Source organism: Erinaceus europaeus, chromosome X (genome assembly GCF_950295315.1).
Source record: "Erinaceus europaeus chromosome X, mEriEur2.1, whole genome shotgun sequence".
Classification (NCBI taxonomy): Eukaryota; Metazoa; Chordata; class Mammalia; order Eulipotyphla; family Erinaceidae; genus Erinaceus; species Erinaceus europaeus.
This window is the reverse complement of record NC_080185.1, coordinates 15,836,266-15,857,278: the sequence shown is the minus strand read 5'-3', so window position 1 is coordinate 15,857,278 and position 21,013 is coordinate 15,836,266. Positions and strand designations below refer to the sequence as shown.

At 39.2% G+C, this 21,013-nt stretch overlaps 1 pseudogene; it reads right to left on the bottom strand.

The window, feature by feature from the left end:
* Window positions 1-14,508, bottom strand: part of LOC132535917 (uncharacterized) — a 76,710-nt pseudogene extending 62,202 nt beyond the window's left edge.
* Window positions 14,509-21,013: the final 6,505 nt, after the last annotated feature.

The window sequence follows — 21,013 nt, the reverse complement described above, 5'->3', positions numbered from 1 at the left end:
AGGGGGTATAGTTCTACATCACTCTCACCACTGAAGTTCCATTCCCTTCCCCACCCACCCCCCAATGATAACTGCCATAGTTCTCACCTGGTTGAATATATATATACTTTATATATATTCAATATATGATATATAATATATATTCAATATATAATATATATAATCCAATATATATAGGTTGACTATATATTCAATATATGATGTATATAGTTATAATATATTCAATATATAATAGACATAATTCATTATATATATAGGTTGAATATATATATATTTCAAGTTCATGTTTCAGTTCTTTGTATTCCACATATGAGTGAAATCACCTGGTAGCTATCCTTCATTTCCTTACTTTACTAAGCATAATCACCACCAGTTTCATCCATGACTCAAGGGACACAATATAGTCTTTATATTTCTGAGTAGTACTCTATTAAGTATATGCCCTTTGACAACTTCTCCTTTTTCTTCTTCTACCTCTTCCTCCTCTTCTTCTATTCCTCCTCATTCTTGTCCTTGTTTTCTTCTGCCACTGCTGCTTTGGCTGCTTCTGCTTTTTTAGTGATTTGGTGTGTTCCTGAAGTCGTTCTAGTCCTGTCCTGTTTCGGTCCCAGATGGTCTCCTTTGGTATTCCTAGTTGACCCAGGAGAGGAGAGGAGAGAAACACAGCTGCTACTCCGGAGCCCCGCCTCCAGAAGTCATGATATGCTATTTTTAACCTATAATCATAATGCCTAGTTATTCATTGTCTCTTTTCAATCTTCTTCGCGTGGATGACTTCTGATGATTATTAAAAGGTAAATTGACAGACTCACCTTTAACAAATCTAGAAGGCCTAACTACAACCCCAGTTCTTTAAGACAATCCTAATGAAAAGATCTTTAAATATTTTACCCATCTGTATGTATAACTTCCTTAAATAAGAAACAGACATTTATTCTTCATTCACCCATTCATTTAGTTGTTTGTCAAATTATACTTTCTCTCTAGGAAAATCCCATCTAAATGCCAAGCCTGCAGGAATAACCCCTAAAACAAGTGCTTTCATGTAATTTATAGACAGATGAGGGATGGAAAAGAGACAAGAAAATGTTACAAGTAAATAAACTGTGAAATACTGTTAAGTGAGATAAAGCAGACAAAGAAAGACCAATACCAAATCATTCCGCTCATTGGCAGAACTTACAAAAAAAGAACAGTAAGGGAAAAGTAAGGTGAAACTTGGGCTTGGTGTGATGTACTACATCAAAGGAGAGAGATTGGGTGAAAGGGCTGGATGTATGATGGTGGAAAGAGACCTAGATTGGGGGGGAGAGAGTGTCTTGCATAAACTTGTCATGAGGAGAGTAGAGGTTTACCTAAGTGTCAATAATCATACTGTAAGCCATTAGCCTTCCTGTAAAAAATAAAATTAATTGAGAATTATAAAAGGGCAACGTATACTCTAAACAGAACAAAAGGCAAAGAACCAGATAGGGAATGGGAGATATAGAGGCAGAGGGGTGGAAAGTTGTGGTGATGAAAAGGTGACGATTACATACATTACATACATTCCATAACTTCTTTATCTAGTCATCTCTTGTTGGACATTTAGGTTATTTCCATACTTTGGATATTGTAAATAATGTAGCTATAAGAGGTCCATATATCCTTTCAAATCTGTATTTCCATACTCTTTGAGCATATGTCTAGAAGCAGCACTGCTGGATCACAGTTTTTTGGGGGGTTATATTCTTTTTTTATATAATTTTTATTTATAAAAAAAGAAACACTGACAAGAACCATAGGGCAAGAGGGGTACAACTCCACACAGTTCCCATGACCAGAACTCCATATCCCATCCCCTCTCCTGATAGCTTTCCTATTCTTTATCTGTCTGGGAATATGGGCCCAGAATCATTGTGGAGTGCAGAAGGTAGAAGGTTTGGCTTCTGTAATTGCTTCCCCACTGAATCTGGGTGATGGCAGGTTATTTTCATGTTTATTTGTTCAAGTATAGATGACTAAAGCAGGTCAACTTGAAAAAATGGCAACAAGAATGTCTCTTGGACTTTGTGAGAACTAAGATGGTTACAGTGGGGAGGGAGGTTGAGGGGGTGGTGGTCTCAGAACTTCGGTGGTGTACCATGAGTAGGTGTGAAAATATTCCAGAAATCTGATAATTTTGTAAACCAATGTTATATCACTATGAAAACATTAAAAAGTGACTGTTGAGCTAAAATTCAGAGTAGCTTGAACCTATGCCTTCTGGATATCTGGGGTAATTATAATATATGGGGAAAAGTTGAGCACATGCCTGCCATCAGGAAGGAATGACAACAGCAACAATGAGGGAACAAACAGGATAAAGGGGGAAGTGAAAGGAGGTGAGCACAGAGTAGTAAACGGGAGGGAGATCCAGACTCTGCAGAGATATGTAGACCATTTAGCTTTATTTAGAGTCATTCCAGGCAACAGCACAGATTTTTTTAGCAGTGGTGTCATATGACACGATTTGTAGTCTAAAAACACACTGGGCCTGAGTCTTTCTAACAAATGTAAACTCTGGGAAAAACAGATCTCTGGAAGTGAATGGAAGTGATGTGGAGGCAACAGTGATGTGGAGTGTTTCACATGTGAAAAAAAAACATTATTAGGGAAATAATGATTTATAAGGGAAGTATCTGTACATTCCTCCCACCAACTGAAATTCTTCACCATTATACACTGAATATCCAATATCCATTGCAAGTGTGTTAATTTCACTTGTTTCTAAAATTCCACCTATAAGTGAGACTGTCTGGTATTTGTCCTTTACGTTCTGTTCTGGCTTATCTCACTTAATATGACTTCTTCATGTTCCTTCCAAGAAGATCATTTCAGCATCTTTTTTTTTTTACTGCTGAAAAATACTATATATATCTTTTTCAGATGTTTCATTTATAAATATCTGATTATTTTATTTTTATGAAAGAGAGAAAGATACACACAGAGAGAGGCTACCAAGAACACAGAGAAAGAGACCAGAGCACTGTTCAGCTCTGGCTTATGTTGGTGTTGGGGACTGAATCTGGGACTCCAGGGTCTCAGGCATGGGTCATTTTGCATGGACATTATACTGTCTCCTCAGCCCAGACATTTAAAAATATTTATGTATTTATTTATTGGGTAGAGACAGAGATAAATCAAGAGGGGAGAGAGAGAGAGAGAGAAGGAGAGAGAAAGAGACACACCCATAGCATTGCTTCATCACTTCTGAAGCTTTCCCCCTTGTGTGTGTGTGGGGGGGGGGGAATCAGGGGCTTGAACCTGGCCTCTTGGGCATAGTCACATTAGTACTCTAATGGCTGTAGCATTGCCTGTCCCCTACATCACAACTACTTAACCTCTCACTTGTTGTTAGGTGTCTGCTTTGTTTCTAAATTCAAGCTATCACAACTTGTGTTGGTATGAGCACAGTTGTACATAAATCTCTCCATGTAGGTGATTTTTGCTTACTTTGTATAAATCTACAGGAGGGAAATTGGTGGGTCATAGGATAGGTTCATTTCTCATGTTCTGAGGAAGGTCCAGACTGTTTTCCAGAAGGCTTGAACTAATTTACATTACCATCAGCAGTGTAGAAGGGTTTATTTATTTTCACATTTTTACCAGCACTTGTTTCTATCCCTTCTGGTGTATGACATTCTTACAGGTATGAGTAATATCTTTATACCTAGTATCTTATGGTTGTCTTTATTTGCATTTATCTAATAATTAGTGACTTTCAGATTTTTTCCATATGTTTATTGACTGTCTGGATATCTAGTGAAGATTTTGTCTTACCTCTCTTCCCATTTATTACTTTTGCAGTCATTGCTGCTCTCTCTCTCTCACTCTCTCTCTCTCTCTCTTTACACACACACAAAAACATATACACTGTATATGGAAACTGTGTGAAATTGTACCCTTCTTAACCATGGTGTTGTTGATCATCATTAAATCAATAGATATATTGAAAAGGAATACATAGAAAAAATATATTTCCAACAACTCAGTATTTACAAAATTTGCTGTTTTCATAGTTACTATTTACATTTATATGGCTCTTCATAGTAGTCGAGGAATTTCCACTGAATTGTTTTTAACTTTTTAATTTATTTATTTATCATAAGATTTGTATTAGTGACTTAACAGTGATTTAAAATATTATAAAATTACATGGTAGAGTTCCATTGCACATCCACCACTAACATGCAGTGCCCCTAACAATAACCACCACAGTTGTTCTGTTTTTATTTTTTTAATGTTTTTTCAAGTTCACATGTTTCAATTCTGTAGACTTCACACAGGAGTAAAACTGTCTGGTAGTTGTGCTTCAATTCTCCGTCTCCTCCTCCTTCTCCTTCTTCTTCTTCTTCTTCTTCTTTTTTTTTAATATTTATTTATTTATTTATTTATTTATTTATTTATTTCCTTTTGTTGCCCTTGTTTTTGCCATTACTGTTGTTGTTGTTGGCTAGGATAGAGGGAAATGGAAAAGGAGGTGTTGTTAAAATTCGGAGGCTCTTGCCGTGCGGGTTAGCTTCACGGGCGGGTAACAGAGACGCGGAGACAATGGCTGGTCAGGGAAGCTGTATTTCTTTATGCAGGAACAACGATTCACAAACTAAGACAAACTAATCACCAAACAGAACTCTGCTGTCTCTTTTCGGCGGCACAAGCACTCCCTCTTACTCTGTAACTCCGGAACTCTCCAACTCTGGAACTCTGGAACTCTCGTACTGGGGAACCCTCTCAAACTCTCGCACTCTCGAACTCAGGAACCCTCTCCCAGGGTTCCTTCGGGCGGGGCCAAGCAGGCCGGCGAAATTAACAGGACTTATGCAATTCTCTTGGAGGGGAAGAACTACCCAATGTAAAGCATACAACAAGGAGGGGAAGACAGAGAGGGGAAGAGAAAGATAGACACCTTCAGATCTGCTTCACTGCTTGTGAAGTGACTCCCCTGCAGCTGGGGAACTGGGGCTTGAAGTGGGATCCTTACGCCTGTCCTTGCCCTTTGCGCCACCTGTATTTAACCTGCTGGGCTACCACCCGACTCCCTATGCTTTACTTTTGACCTACTTCACTAAGCATAGTCACCTCCAGTTCCATCCATTTTGTTGCAAAGTAAAAGATATCATCTTTGCTGACTTCAGAGTAGTATCTCATGGAGTATATATCCCATAACTTCTTTAGCCAGTCAGCCATCTGATAGGGGCATTTAGGCTTTTTCTACTCTTTGGCCATTGTGAATAATGTAACTATGAACAGAGGGCAGAATCTGAACCTGACTCCAGCAGACTCTTTGTTCCACCAACATTTTGTCCAGGGGAGAGCTCAATTCTATAGGCCAGCAGACCGATTTGTTTGGGTGTGGCATATTGACTTTCCTACCAATGCAGAGGTAAGGTTGCTAGAACTATCATGTAAGTCTGAAGGTTCACAGACTATGGCTCTCTTCACTGCGTTATAAGACCTTTTTGTGACCTGGGTATGAGCAAAGGGGTACTTAATTCTAGATGGTTCATACAGTCCTTATTATTGGTGAAATTTGACTTGGTAAACCACACAAGTACGCAAGCCCTATGGGAGTGACATTATCAATTCTCTAAGTTACAGCTGGCTGCACCTGCATTTTTGATAGTTTTACTTTCTCTCTCATTATGGCAGCAAAGGTAGTTAGTGTATGAAACATTCCAGGAATGAAGATCTTCTCCATTTCAATGCAGTAAAGGCTTGATTTTGAGATTGTGGATTTTTCCAAGGTCTCTGATGCATAGTCTTTTCCTTTTCTATTGCCCAGCCCACTTTTTGTACATGTTACAAAGTGAGCTAGACTTCCAATTAAAAGGTGACCCCTGTAAGGCTGATAAAGCTTGACTATGTCTAATTTCAGTACTAAAATGCGATAATGTTTCACTACCAGGAAGATATTGGCAAGAAAAGCTTGAAGTTACTTAATAATCGGATAGAAGCAGGTTTATTATTATTATTTTTAAGTATCTGGATATTTCCCCCATCCACATTCTTCTGGTTTCTATTAGGCTGGATTGAATCACCCAAATTAATCGCCAACAAAACTAAATAGTCAATGAAAAACCTGTGTCCTAGCTACTACAATGAAAATCTGAATGTAGGTCAAAATGTGCTTCTTTAATCACCCTGGAGGCTGAGGAAGAATAAGAGCCTGGCGATGCAGGCATGGCTCTCAAGTCCTTAACACAATTCTCATCAATTCTGATAATGATTTTGACATTTCATCAAAGCTCCAGAGGAAATTGAGCAATTATTTATTTGACTTTAAGAATCACAGGGTGTCAGAAAGGACTCCAGAGACCACAATGAAATGCTTTGAAAGAACAGTGCTGTGGTGGGCACATCACAACTGAAATTAGAGCAAGTGCCATTATGTCAGCTGCAAAATGACAGGTCTTCTTCAAGGCACTTAAGGTTAATGAGTGGTATTTCATTTGGCGAGAGTGACCAGAGCACTTGAAAGCTATGGGCTAAGTCGTCTTAGGAAAGAGCTTTTCTAAACAAGAATCTTGAGGAAGCCGATACCATTTCAAAAACAGCACAGTTAGATGAGAATGGCAATAGTAATCATACGCTGGCTGCCATTTTGAGGCCTCATGCTACATGCCAGGCTCTGGACCCTAAAACCTGCTGCTGTATGATCTGATTTGTCATCAGTTCTACCTTTCGGAAGTTGATCCATTTGCTACTGAGAAAGGGAAAAACAGGGAGTGAAAAGCTGGGGTTGCAATGTACTGTCTATCACATTCTAGAATAGTTTTCTAATATTTTACATATTACCTATTACCATGTAACCGATGTAATGTCTACTGTTATGTGACCTTGAAATTTCCCTCTCTGAAAGTTTTACCAGATGTGACTCAAAGGGACTTGAAGTGGGGTTCCTAGCTCTAAAAGCTGTTACTCTGAAAGAAAGGGCATGTGGGATCTTTGGGTGTGGGGAGAAGTGGTAGAGAAATGGGAGGAGGGCTTTGGGTTGCATTGTATATGCAGGCAAAACCGGAACTGGAGCTCTGGGGGACATTCTGATAGGAGCTCTCCTCTATTTCTGGACAGTGTGCTTCTTTCATTGTTAGGTAAGACCTAAAAAATAAAGGCGGGGAAAATACAGAGGAGATTTTGATGCAGTGTGATTTATTGCAGGAGGTCGAAGGACTCTAAGTGGGGAAGATGGGAGAGGACTGGAAGGGGGTTGGGGACCTAGTGCTCTGTGGTAGAGGGAGAGGACAAGTTTTGGGAAGGTGACGTCTTTCAAGGGAAGTTAAGGAACTTTATAGCTGTGACAACAACAATCTTATTAAACATCGTTTCCCTGATAAAGTGATTTAAATTTTTTGTATTTATTTTCCCTTTTGTTGCCCTTGTTGTTTAACATTGTTTTGGTTATTGATGTCATTGTTGTTGGATAGTAAAGAGAGAAATGGAGAGGGGAGGGGAAGACACAGAGGGGGAGAGAAAGACACACCTGCAGACCAACTTTACCACCTGTGAAGTGACTCCGCGAAGGCAGGTGGGGAGCTGGGGGCTCGAACCAGAATCCTTATGGCAGTCCTTGAGCTTTGCGCCATGTGAGCTTAACCCTCTGCACCACCGTCCGACTCCCTATAAAGTGATTTTTAAAAAATGATTTATTTGTTAATGATAAAATGAGGAGAGAAAGAGAAAGAAAATCAGAGCATTACTCTGACACCTCAGGTTCCCAGGATGGATCTCTGGAGTTCATACTTATATGCTCAGCATTTTATCCACTGCGCCCTTTCCTAGGGTGGCCTGATAAAGTGGCTTCAGAATTATTTAGTTGCTTTTAGGGACTGAGTGGTGGCACACCCAGTTGAAAGCACATGTCACTGTATGTAAGACTCAGGTTCAAGCTCCTGTTCCCCATCTGCAGGAGGAAAGCTTCACAAGCATGAAGCAGGCCTACAGATCTCCTCTCTCCTCTTGATTTCTATCTGTCAAATTGAAAAAAAAAGAAAGAAAAACAGTGGAGGTAGATAGCATAATGGTGGTTATGCAAAGAATCTTTCATGCCTGAGATATTGAAGCCTCAGCTTCAGTTCCTGGCACCACCATAAGACAAAGCTGATCAATGTTTTGGTAAAGAAAGAAAGAAAGAAAGAAGAAAGAAATGAAGGAAGGAAGAAAGGAAGAAAGAAGAAAGAAAGGAGAAATAAAGAAAGAGAGAGAGAGAAAGAAAGAAAGAAGGAAGGAAGGAAGGAAGGAAAGAAAGAAAGAAAGAAAGAAAGAAAGAAAGAAAGAAAGAAAGAAGAAAGTGTTCATTGAGCGTGATGAATTTATCTTGTAGATACTGAGCCTCAGAGATAATTCCAGTGGTAAGAAAAAAATATTTATCTACATGAGAGAGAGAGAGAGATAGAGAGTGAAAGAAAGAGAGAGAGAGAGAGAGATTGAGAGATTAGAACATCACACAGCTCTGGCATATGTAGTGTCAGTGGAGATAGGTAGGACTTAATACATGCAAGTCTTATGATCTACTGCTGAGCTATCTCTTTGACAGACATTGAACCTTTGTGACCACTCTTCTTTGTTATTGGTGACTTCAGAAAATCTGAGAAGGTAGACGAATTATACCTGGAATGCTCTCCTTTTTTTTTTTCCGCCAGTGTTATTGCTGGGGCTTGGTAAAGGCATTCAAACCTACCACTCCTGGGGACCATTTCCTACCCTAATTTTTCCTTTCTATTTCTTTATTTAATAGGATAGAAGGGAGTTGAGAGGGGGGAGGGAGGGAAGGCGAAAGAAGACGAAAAGAAGAGGGGGGTAGTGGTATCACAGCATGTATTAAAGCTCAAGGACTGGTGCAAGGATGCTGGTTCGAGCACCCTCCCTGTTCCCCACCTGCAGGGGGTGTGGCTTCCCAAGTGGTGAAGCAGGTCTTCAAGTGTCTTATCTTTCTCACCTCCTCTCTGTCTTACCCCCCCTTTCTATTTTTCTCTGTCCTATTCAACAACAATGACAGTAATGACAACAATAATAATAACAACGACAAGAGCAACAAAAGGGGGAAAATGACCTCCAGAAGCAGTGGAAACATAGTGCAGGCATCAAGACCCAGCAATAACCCTGGAGCCAAAAGCTTTTTTTTAGAAAAGAAAGTAATAATTAAAATAATAATGATAATAATAACCATAGCTGTAGACCTGCTTCACCTCTTGTGAAGTCCCCCAAGTCCTGCAGGAGGGGATAGGGGCTTGAAGAGTGGTCCTTGAGCTTGGTAATATCTGTGCTTAACTGGGTACACTACCACCTGGTGCACCACCTCCGGGTCTCTTGACTTTTCTTTTTCACATAGTGTGGATTCAAATGAATGAAGTCACAGAGAAAGTCTGACAATGAGAGTCAAGAAACTGGCAGGTTCAGAAATGTTGGTATGATGGGAGAAATAGCTCTCTTCTGGTAAAGCATTAACAATTTATCAAAGTCAGTTATTTGAATGTGACATATAACGTGTTTTGAGATTTAATTTTATAGAAAAAGTTAGACTATACAAGTAAAAAAAAAAATCTCAAAAGCTCCCACAATCCCAGTATTTAAAGAACAACTCTTAATATTTTTGTGTATGCCATTCCAGACTCTGTGACGTACAGATAAAATATCAATCTAGACTATTATTAGTTCATTTCATAATATGGTTTTCCTAGTTGAGAAAACTTCTACAATCATCTTCACATTTGTAGTCTAAGATTGCGAGTGCATAAGAATACATGCTAAATCTTAATTTATGTCCTTTGAGATTATTTGTACATAGCTGTGCCACCAGTTGCTTCTGTTCTACCTGTTCTAAGTTTTTAAGAGAGTCAACATACTGAAGACTCAGCCTATGGTCTGCGCATTAAAAAGTTTGAGACATTCAATCAAGTTTTCCCCTGTCATATTAATTAAATAGTGATTTATATGACTACAAATTAATAGGAGTGTACATGAACACCATTACCATCACCAAAAGACTGTGTCCTATTCCACCCCCCAACCCCACCCCCCACCCCTTGAAGCCGAACATCCACCCTCATCCTCAACCCAGGGTTTTTACTTTGGTGCCCTATTCCAAATTTAGTCAAATCCTGCTTTGAGTTTCCCTTTCTGTTCTTCTTTCTCAACTTCTGTTTATGAGGAAAATCATCCCATACTCATCTTTATCTTTCTGACTTAGCTCACTTAACATAGTTCCTTCTAGCTCTGTCCAAGATGGGTAACAGAAGGTGGGTTTATTGTTCTTAATAGCTGCATAATATTCCATTATGTATATATACCACAGCTTTCTCAGCCACTCATCTGTTGTTGGGCACCTGGGTTGTTTTCAGATTTTAGCTATTACAAATTTTGTTGCTATGAACATAGGTGTACACGTATCTTTTTGGTTGGGTGTTATGGAATCCTTGGGGTATATCCCTAGGAGAGGAATTACTGGGTCATATGGAAGGTCCCTGTCTAGCCTTGCAAAAGTTCTCCAGACTGCTGTCCACAAAGGTTGGGCCAATTTACATTCCCACCAGCAGTGCAGAATGGTTGTTGTGTATGATACAGCAAATACTGACAAAGGGATATTTCAAAGCTAACCCAATTGCCAAATAATGTGATTATAGCAATAACTATCTATTGCCTTCTTAAACCCTAAGACAACAGGAACCTCCCACTTCCTCTATAGAGCCTATATTTACCCTAGTTCTGGAAACTCTAGAGTGGGGCTCACTTTCCTGCATGCTTCTCTCAATTCATACATACCAAATGATGTTTCATCTGCCAATCCCAGCCTAATCAACACAATGAGTACCACCTCACCATGCTTCACTTGAGACTGTGTCCAGAGACATCAAGCGTGGAATGTCAACCCTTCAGCCTCATTACTCAGATGAGACCCTTTCGTAGGATTATCTAATTCCATTCCAGGTGGTCCACTTCCTAACAAAGTCCCAAAACCTAGATAGAGACCAGGTCCCATGAGATAGAGCATATGTTCACATGTATCCACAAATTAGGGCAAAATATATACCTGAAAGCAAAAGTACACAATAGTCTTTAGTGAGTCAGTATAAAGTCCATAATGAAATAATGTCTACTTAGACTTGGATACAGTCTTCACCTACTTCCTATTACACTTCCCTCACTCATTCCTAAGCTAACCTTATCAAAGCAAGGACTGCAAAAGCTGAATAAGAGCAAGAGACTGGTATACTTTAATGATGACTCTTTAGTCACTATCAGGACTCTCTATCAGCTGGGGCCCTATTCGGGGAGTCCTGAGATTCCCAAACAGACATGATGGGCCTAGACCTCGAATAGACCCCTCTCTCCATTGTTACCAGTCATCTTTATCAGGAACAACAAAACAGACCCCTTTGTGGGCCCCCATAGGACCTTGCCTTCAACTTGGATCAACCATGGTAGAGAATATTCCATCCTCCTCTAGGAAGGCTGGACAGCATACTCTATGCTACACCTGAGGAAGATGGGTCCTGAAATTGGGGCAGCTTGGAATGTTCCTACTCACGACCACAGAATGTGAGCTCAGATCTACAGGGATGCAGAGGTTACACAGGCTCCTAAAATGAATATTCCAGTCTTTAGGTTTATGATTAGTCAACAATTTGTTTGCTTTTATATGTTAACTCTCTTTTCAACCACCAGGTTCCAGATGCTACCATGATGCCAACCAGACTTCCCTGGACAGACAACCCCCCCAGTATGTTTTGGAGCTCTGATTCCCCAGAACCCCACCCCACTAGGGAAAGAGAGAGATGGGCTGGGAGTATGAATCGACCTGTCAATGCCCATGTTCAGCAGGGAAGCAATTACAGAAGCCAGACCTTCCACTTTCTGCACCCCACAATGACCTTGGGCCCAATACTCCCAGAGGGTTAAAGAATAGGAAAGCTATCAGGGGAGGGGATGGGCTATGGAGTTCTGGTGATGGCAACTGTGTGGAATTGTACCCCTCTTATCTTGTGGTTTTGTCAGTGTTTCCTTTTTATAAACAAAATAAAATAAAAAATAATACATGTTAAAACTATGTCCTTGGTATTACAGCCTGGGATACTTGTACAAATGGATAAAATCAACTACTTAATTTTCCTATTGTGAGGTCTAAAAATATTCTGGTGGCAGTGTCTGAAACACTTTCCTTTATTTTATTTTTTCTATTATCTTTATTTCTTTATTGTATAGATACAGCCAGAAATTGAAGGGAAGGGGGTAATAGAGAGGAAGAGAGATATCTTCAATACTACTTCACTACTTTCAAAGCTTCCCTTCTGCAGGTGGGGACCTGGGGCTCAAAACTCAGTCCTTGTGCACTGTGACATGTGTATTCAATGGAGTGTGGAACCACCTGGCCCTTGACATTTTCCTTTGTAATTCAAATTTGTTCTGGACAACTTCACTATTTTTCAACCCCTTTGGAGAAGTGGAGCAAGGGGACCAATTCCACTATTCTGACTGCTTTTTGATGTAATGATTACTTAGTATTGGTACTCCAGATTGAAAATGGGAAAGATAGTATGGATAATTCCTTATGATAAGCCTTTTGTCTATTACTGGAATCCTATTGTCTTTGCTGAGACTACTTTTGAATTAGTTAATAACTGATTATGCAATTTTATTTCTTTTCACAGCATGGAAAAGGAAATTCTTCAAGAAGTAAATCCAAATTATACTCTTCTTTTTCCTCCCTCTCAATTTTCCTTCTATTCTCAGAAATTTTCAAAGGAGTAATTGTGGTTATTGTATATAGCCATTGTTCCTTAAGGTGGGTCTTCTTTAATTTTTAAGGGTGTCTTTGGTCTTGTCAAGGTCAGGCCGACTTTAAAATACAGTTTCCTGAACATTATATATTTCACTTTTCTGAGAGAGGTGGGATTCACATTCCTGAGGGGCAAAGATTTCTGAGAGCCCTCTTGATGAGAAGAACTATGGTTCACAGTGTTCAAATTCTCCTCCCAATCTCTCTTTCTTTGAAAAGCTTAAAAGCACATTGTTCTTTCCCTTAGCCTATCCCCAGGAGAAACTCTTGCACATCTGTTCTGAAGTCATATATGAGAATGCTCACTTTAGAATTTATTAGTGTTAGGAAAAATCTGAGTGTCTTCTGTGTTCTATCGATGGCAGGACACATAAATCACACGTGTTTATAGCTGAAATGAACTGACTGTTACATCCATTATCTTAGGTGAATCTCAAAACTGCTAAGCAAAAGTTGTTGGATGATATTATGAAATAGTGTGAGATGTCATGTATACAAAGTTTAAACTCATGCAAAAACATATGTTTGGATAAGCTAGATGATGCTGTTTTAAGAAACATTTCCTATTCTCTGTCCTAAAGCCATGAGGTGTCTGGCACTTATGGTATTGGGCTTCTGCCCAGGGATAGCTTAGAGAGCTAGACAGCTATAAGCCTCATCTAATCACATGCTTCACTGATCACGTCAACAATTGGGAAGCAGATAAAGTGACTTGCTTGGTGGTTTTTAAAGCTTTCTGCCTGGAAATGACGTATTTCATTTTCAGTCCTATTTCACTGACCAAAGCAAGTCACATAAACACACTGCAGGGAGTTGGGCGGTGGCGCAGCGGGTTAAGCGCATGTGGTGCAAAATGCAAGGACCTGCGTAAGGCTTTCGGTTTAAGCCCTGGCTCCCTACCTGCAGTGAAGCAGGTCTGCAGGTGTCTGTCATACTCTCCCCCTCTCTGTCTCCTCCTCCTTTCCCCATTTCTCTCTGTCCTATCCAACAACAAAAACATCAATAACCACAACAATGCTAAACAACAAGGGCAACAAAAGGGAAAACAAATAAATAAATATGAAAAAATGTTAAAAAAGGAATAATTTCAAAAAAAAATAAACACACTGCATTTTAAAGAGGTTAGGAACTCTTATCTTACCATGTACTTCGAGAGGAAAAGCACTCCCAAATATTTGGTGAATAACTGTATGGAAAGAAGGAAGGAAGACAATGGGATAGGATAAGAGATCCCTAACTGGCATCTGCCACTTCAGTTATCTCTCTACCTCTCCCCCCTTCTGCTCTCTGCCTGGGACAGTGACCTGTATAAATTTTGTCAGGGGGTTCCTCCATATTCTCTGCGTTCAGATTGGGTTTGCGTCTTTCTGGCACATGAGGTTGACAGTCAGTCATCTGTAACCTAGGAGGTAGATGCTCACCCAAAACAGCATTTGTCATGGCCTTAACCTTGAACTTCTCAGCTTTCAAAACTATGGAAAAATCAAAATTTGTTATTGAAGTCACAGTCTATGGTATTTTTCTTACAGTAACTAAAACAGACCAAGACAAATCAATAAAGGGATTAGTGGTTTCCAGAGGTGAAGGCAACTATTACCAGGTGGAGCACAGCTTTTCAGAGCAAAGAAACCACTCTGTACCAGATGGCGATTGTGAGTATACGCTATCATGCACTTGTATAAGCTCATAAAATGTACACCACTAAGGGTGTACATTTTACAAACTGGATTTGGGTGATAATAACGAAGTCAATGTAGATTCATCAATAGTAATATGCCACTCTGATGTACATTGATAATAGGGCAGACCTTACATTCTGAGGCAGGGTGTATATGGAAAATTTCTATAGCTTCCATTTCTTGTTTGTTTCTTTTTCTTTTGTTTAATGTTATTCACTTATTTTATTTTTTATATTATAGAATTACATGTCGACAGGCATTTGAATCCACACCATTCCCACCACACCACCAGAATTCTGAAGCTTCACTGCAATCTACCACAATTCCCCTAATGTTGTAGACATGTACCAACCATCTTCTCTACAACTACATGTCCACATTTATACATAGTTGCCCCTTCTTTTTCTGATTCAATCCTCTTTTCTGTCTCTAAGCCACTCATAACATCATAGCTACCTCCACATGTCCCTCTCCTTTTCCTTCTCTCTCTCTCTATGTGCTGATGGAGCTGGAGTGCAGAGCCCTCTTATCTTTATCTTATCACTTCTCCCTTTCTGGGAGTATGGATCAAGGTTGTTTATGGGGAGCAGAAGGAAGGAGTTTTGGCTTCTGTAGCTACTTCTCCACTGAGCATGGGCATTGGCAGGTCGATCCATACCCCCTGCCTGTTTCTATCTTTCCCTAGTGGACTAGAGCTCTGGAGATACGAGGGTCCAAGACACATTGGTGAGGTCGTCTGTCCAGATAAGTCGGGGTAGTGTCATGGTAGCATCTGTAACTTCGTGTCTGGAAGGTGGCATGACCTAAGTTGAGACAAAATGGTTAATGAACAGGAACCAAAAAGTAGGATTACAGTAGATGAGATTAGGGATTTTAGGGTAGAAGAAAGCTAGGAGAACCATTCTAGGCATGTTCCTGGGGGCATATAACTATTGTAGTTTTGCTTGAGCTTGGTAGCTAACCTAAGGCTAGATGAGAATATTGTCTGAGAGAAGATGTCAGAGTGGAGAAAAGGGTTAGAAAGCTAGATTAGGGCAAGGAGTAGCTCCCATTCTTATTAAAAAAATTATGTGGCTAAAATTAACTATTTACTTCCATCTACCTGCTCCAGGGCCCATTTGTAAATACATGTTTATATTTAGCACCAGAGCCTGTGTATCCTCTAAGTCCCTATTGGTCTGAGCTTATAGCTCATGGTCACATCTGAACACAGTGTTTCATTCTTGCTTTAACTGATAATATATTTAAGTTTTTTTTCATGAGAAAAAGTGAAAGAAACTATAGATTTATCCTTAAATGTTAAGTAACATGTAAAATTTATCCTCTTATCATGTTTTAGTTTCCATTTTTCTGTGACACACAAGTTAAAGGTTTACCTTAAAATATCAAAAAGAACATGCAAAGGTAAAGGTAATATGAATTAAAGAGTAATTATTTAGCATTTACCTCAATAATCTTTCTATGTTTTGGACAGTTGTAACATTTTAACTGTGTATCACAGCAGGTTTTTTTGTTTGTTGTTTTGTCCTTTCGCTATGTGAAAATTGTTTCCTTGAATTTCTTTCTGTTGTCCTTGTGATGTGTTATGGATCCTGGAGAATTTTATCTCTCCCTATAATGTGGAAAATTTAGCTGCTTGATGTAAGTATCAGTTTGTTGTGAACCATTCATAATGTTGGGTTTATGTGCAATCTGTGAATTCACTCCTTCCTCTTCTGCCTGAAAATATACTTGGATACAGAGTATTTCATCAGTTAAGTAATTTCCCATAAAATATAAGAAATAAGTAAGAAGAGCGGTGACATTGGAATGAAATGTATTAAAATATAATTATAAAGTATACTACAGAAACTAGACTCTGGTGAGTAAAAGAGCAGTGTTTTATTTTTTTTTTTCTTCACTAGGTACTCAAAGGAAAATTGAAAATGCCACAGTGGTGAGTAGATGGAAAATTAGAAATTAAACATTCAAAATCTGTAACAGCCAATGGGTGAAACTTCTGAAAATTGACTCGTGTTTAAGGAAAGATCAGCAGATATCAGCACTCTCAGAACCCACTATGAATCACACACACACACACACACACACGCACACACACACACACACACACACACACTTGTCTTTCCAGTTCCACCAAACTCACTAGCTCAATAATTTTCTGAAAACACAGTAAGGAGAAAATACACTCTACTGCTTGTACCTGCAAAGTATCAAGAATTTTTCTTGATTACCTAAAGTTCAGGAGAATTTTTTTCTCTCTTCAATGTTGCTTAGAATTATTATTTTGCTTTGAAACAAACAAACAAAAAAATCAGAATCCTTAACTTCTGAGCTGCTCCATCAGAAAAGTCCCACACCAACTTAAACTATGCATCAGCCAAAGACAACATTTCTGGAAACTCCTACTTCACAGTGCCACTACAAGCCATGTAATGAAATATAGTCTTTTACTATGATGTGCTATTATTTTTTTTCAGCTTTTTTGGTCAACATTTATTCATGGGAAAAACATCAAATATATGTAAAAGCTTTGGTATCACAAAGGCATGTGTAAGGCAGATACATAGATGTTTTTTATTTAACAATTTGCTATTGGAGCTACAAATCTGAAGCATCGAGACATGGTGTGTCAGCCTCCATCTGTAGACTTCCCTGAGCTTCCATCATGGCTAAGTCTGCCTTCATCCTGAGGTGATCGTACCTTTCTGCTGTCAGCTTCCTGCTTGCTTCTTGGTTCTTCTTGGTTTTTATACCACCTTTTCATTCTGCACATTTAAGCAGAGGTATAAATATTTGTTATGTCTTCTTCTGAAATTAAGATGAGGCCTTCCCTTAGTGACCTTGTCTTCAGTTGGCTTGTCCTATTCAGTCATCTTTGATCACCACCATGGGATCCGGACCTCTTTTTAGTGCAGTGATTCGTATGGTGTGATGAGAAACAATCTTTGGTACTATTTTTATGTTTTATGTCTACCTCTGAGTTTTCATTACAAGTCAAGTGTCCAACTGTGCACTTAATTCCAGAATGTACAGTCTATTCATAGAAAGGAAGATGGACATAAACAAACATCATGCCAGACCCAGGCAAACTCTGATTGGCAATAGAAAGGCAAAGCCCTGCCAGTACATGTGGGCAAAGAGGGACTGTAGTTTGGAGACTGGTGAAGTAAGTGGTGAGATCTGAACTGAACCCTGAGGGACAATGTACACTCCAGAGACTATATTAATTCTCCTCTATTTATGTGGAATGTCTCTCCATCTATTAGTATCTTGTTCTATGTCTATTTACAGCCTTTTGTGGTTTTCTTTTTTTCTTTTATTCATTTATTTATTTTAATGGCACCCGGATCATGGCTGAGGCTCAGTGCCAGCACAGGAACCTGCTGCTCCCGGGGGTCATTTTTCCTTTTTTTTTTTTCTTTCTTTTGCTTAATTTGATAGGACAGAGAAATTGAGAGAGGAGAAGGAGGGAGGAAGAGAAAGAGAGAGCGAGAGTCCTTCAGACCTGCTTCACAGCTCCTGAAGTGTGCCCCCTGCAGGTGGGGAGCAGAGGCTTGGATCTAGCTTTCTGATAGATAGACTTAACCTGGTGTGGTGTTTTTTTATATAGATCTTTGACGTCCTTTGTTAAATATACCCTTAAGTATTTTTTTGGTCACAATTGCATATGGGTTTATTTTCTTAATTCTTGTTCATCATTTGCATATCAATATGCACCAGATATCTGTATATTCATTTTGTAACCTACCACTTATTAATTCCAATAGGTTTGCAGAGGAGTGCATAGAATATTTACATTTATTATCGAATCATTTGTAAATGATAGGTTTATATCTTCTTTTCCAGTGTGAATCTCTCTTAAGGTCATCACACTTGACTTTCTCTTTGAGAATAATCCCCTGAAAACTGGTAAAGCAAGATATAAAATTGTCTTCTTCCACTAGTGAAAAGCAAGCTACTAAGGGGAGTCTCTTTAACAAATGGTGTTGGAAAAAATGGGTTGAAATGTTCAGAATAATGAAACTGAACCTCTATATTTCACTAAGCACAAATGTAAATTCCAAGTGGATAAAGGATTTGGATGTTAGACCAGAAACTATCAAATACTTAGAGGAAAATATTGACAGAACTCTTTTGCACACAAATTTTAAAGAAATCTTCAATGAAACGAATCCAATTACAAAGAAGATTAAAGCAGCAATAAACCAATGGGACTACATCAAATTAAAAAGCTTTTGCACAGCAAAAGAAACCAGTACCCAAACCAAGAGACTCCTCACAGAATGGGAGAAGATCTTTTCATGCCATACATCAGACAAGAGGCTAATCATCAAAATATATAAAAAAAACTTTCCAAACTCAACCACAAGAAAACAAATGACCATCCAGAAATGGGAAGAGGATATGGACAGAATATTCACCATAGAAGAGATTTGAAAAAATGCTCCAAGTCATTGGTTGTTAGAGAAATACAAATAAAGACAGCAATGACATACCACTTCACTCCTGTGAGAATGTCATACATCAGAAAAGGCAGCAGCAACAAATGCTGGAGAAGTTGTGGGGTCAAAGGAGCCCTCCTATACTGCTGGTGGGAATGTAAATTGGTCCAATCCCTGTGGATATCAGTCTGGAGAACTCTGAGAAGGCCAAAAGTGGACCTACCCTATGACCCTGCAATTCCTCTCCTGGAGATATATCCTAAGGAATCCAACACACCCATCCAAAAATATTTGTGTCCAACTATGTTCTTAGCAGCACAATTTGTCATAGCCGAAACCTGGAAGAAACCCAGGTATCCAACAACAGATGAGTGGTTGAGAAAGTTTTCGTCTACATACACAATGGTATACTACTCAGCTATTAAAAATGGTGATTTCACCGTTTTCAGCTCATCTTGGATGGAACCACATTAAGTGAGGTAAGTTAGGAACAGAAGGATGAATATGGGATGATCTCACTCTCAGGCAGAAGTTGGGAAACAAGATCAGAAGAGAAAACACTAAGCAGAACTTGGACTGGAGCTGGTGTATTGCACTGAAGTAAAAGACTCTGGGGGTGGGTGGGAGGGGTGGAAGGTTCAGGTACTGGAACATGACAGCAGAGGACCTAATTGGGTTTGTAGTGTTGAGTGGAAAACAGAAATATTGTGCATGTACAGACTATTGTATTTACTGTTGGCTGTAAAACATTAATCCCCCAGTAAAGAAATAAAAAAATTAATAAGCTATTGATTTCTGTAGCCTCTCTCCATATACCAAATGCTTATGAAATGTTGGGTGGTGTCAAACTTGACATTTACTCAGAGACTATGTCTCTGTACATTGCATTGCTTTCTTTATCTTTTCAGCCTCTCTTTCTCTCTAGGGAACATTTTGATTTTCTTGGGTACACAATGCTTCTTCCCAATTAAATGAAGTTGTTCTCAGGGAGCAACCCAGAGACCTTGGTTGCAAGGATAAGCATATAAGAGAGAGAATGAGAACATCAGCAAAGCTAATCAGGTGGTATCTGGGGTCTCAGTTCCTGTTGGAAGGTCAGACACACCCTTTGGTTTGCTTATGTGAGAATTAACATATATATATATATATATATATATATATATATATATATATATATATATATATATATGATTAGACTTGAGTTTCTGTTTCTTATAAGGTGAGCCTCAAAGGAAACACTCTTAACCTGTCCATTCCTTTTTATTCCTACCCCAAGTGTCCTAATATTATTTTTTAATTAAATTAAATTAATTAATTTATTTTTTATTTAGGAAAGGATAAATTAACAAAACCATAGGGTAGGAGGGGTACAACTCCACACAATTCCCACCACCCAAACTCCATATCCTACCCCCTCCCCTGATAGCTTTCCCACTCTCTAGCCCTCTGGGAGCATGGACCCAGGGTCATTGTGGGTTGTAGAAGGTGGAAGGTCTGGCTTCTGTAATTGCTTCCCCGCTGAACATGGGTGTTGACTGGTCGGTCCACACTCCCAGTCTGCCTCTCTCTTTCCCTAGTAGGGTGGGTCTCTGGGGAAGCGGAGCTCCAAAACACATTGGTGGGGTCTTCAGTCCAGGAAAGCCTGGCCGGCATCATGATGACATCTGGAACCTGGTGACTGAAAAGAGAGTTAACATACAAAGCCAAACAAATTGTTGAGCAATCATGGACCCAAAGCTTTGAATAGTGGAGAGGAAGTGTGAGGGGGATACTCACTGCAAACTCTAGTGTACTTCTGCTTTCAGGTATATATTTTGCAGTAGTTTATGGATATGTGAGAACATATGCTCTCTCTCACAGAAACTGGTGTATATCTAGGTTTTGGGACTTTGTTAGAAAGTGAACCACCTGAGATGTTATTAGAGAATATTATGAAAGGAAAGGTCTCACCTGAGTAATGAAGCTGAAGGGTTGTCATTCCACACTTGAAGTCTCTGGTCACAGTCTGACCTGAAGCATGTTGAGGTGGCCATCTTTGCATTGATTAGGTTGTGATCGGCAGATGCAATATTATTTTATATGAAATGGGAGAGGCATAT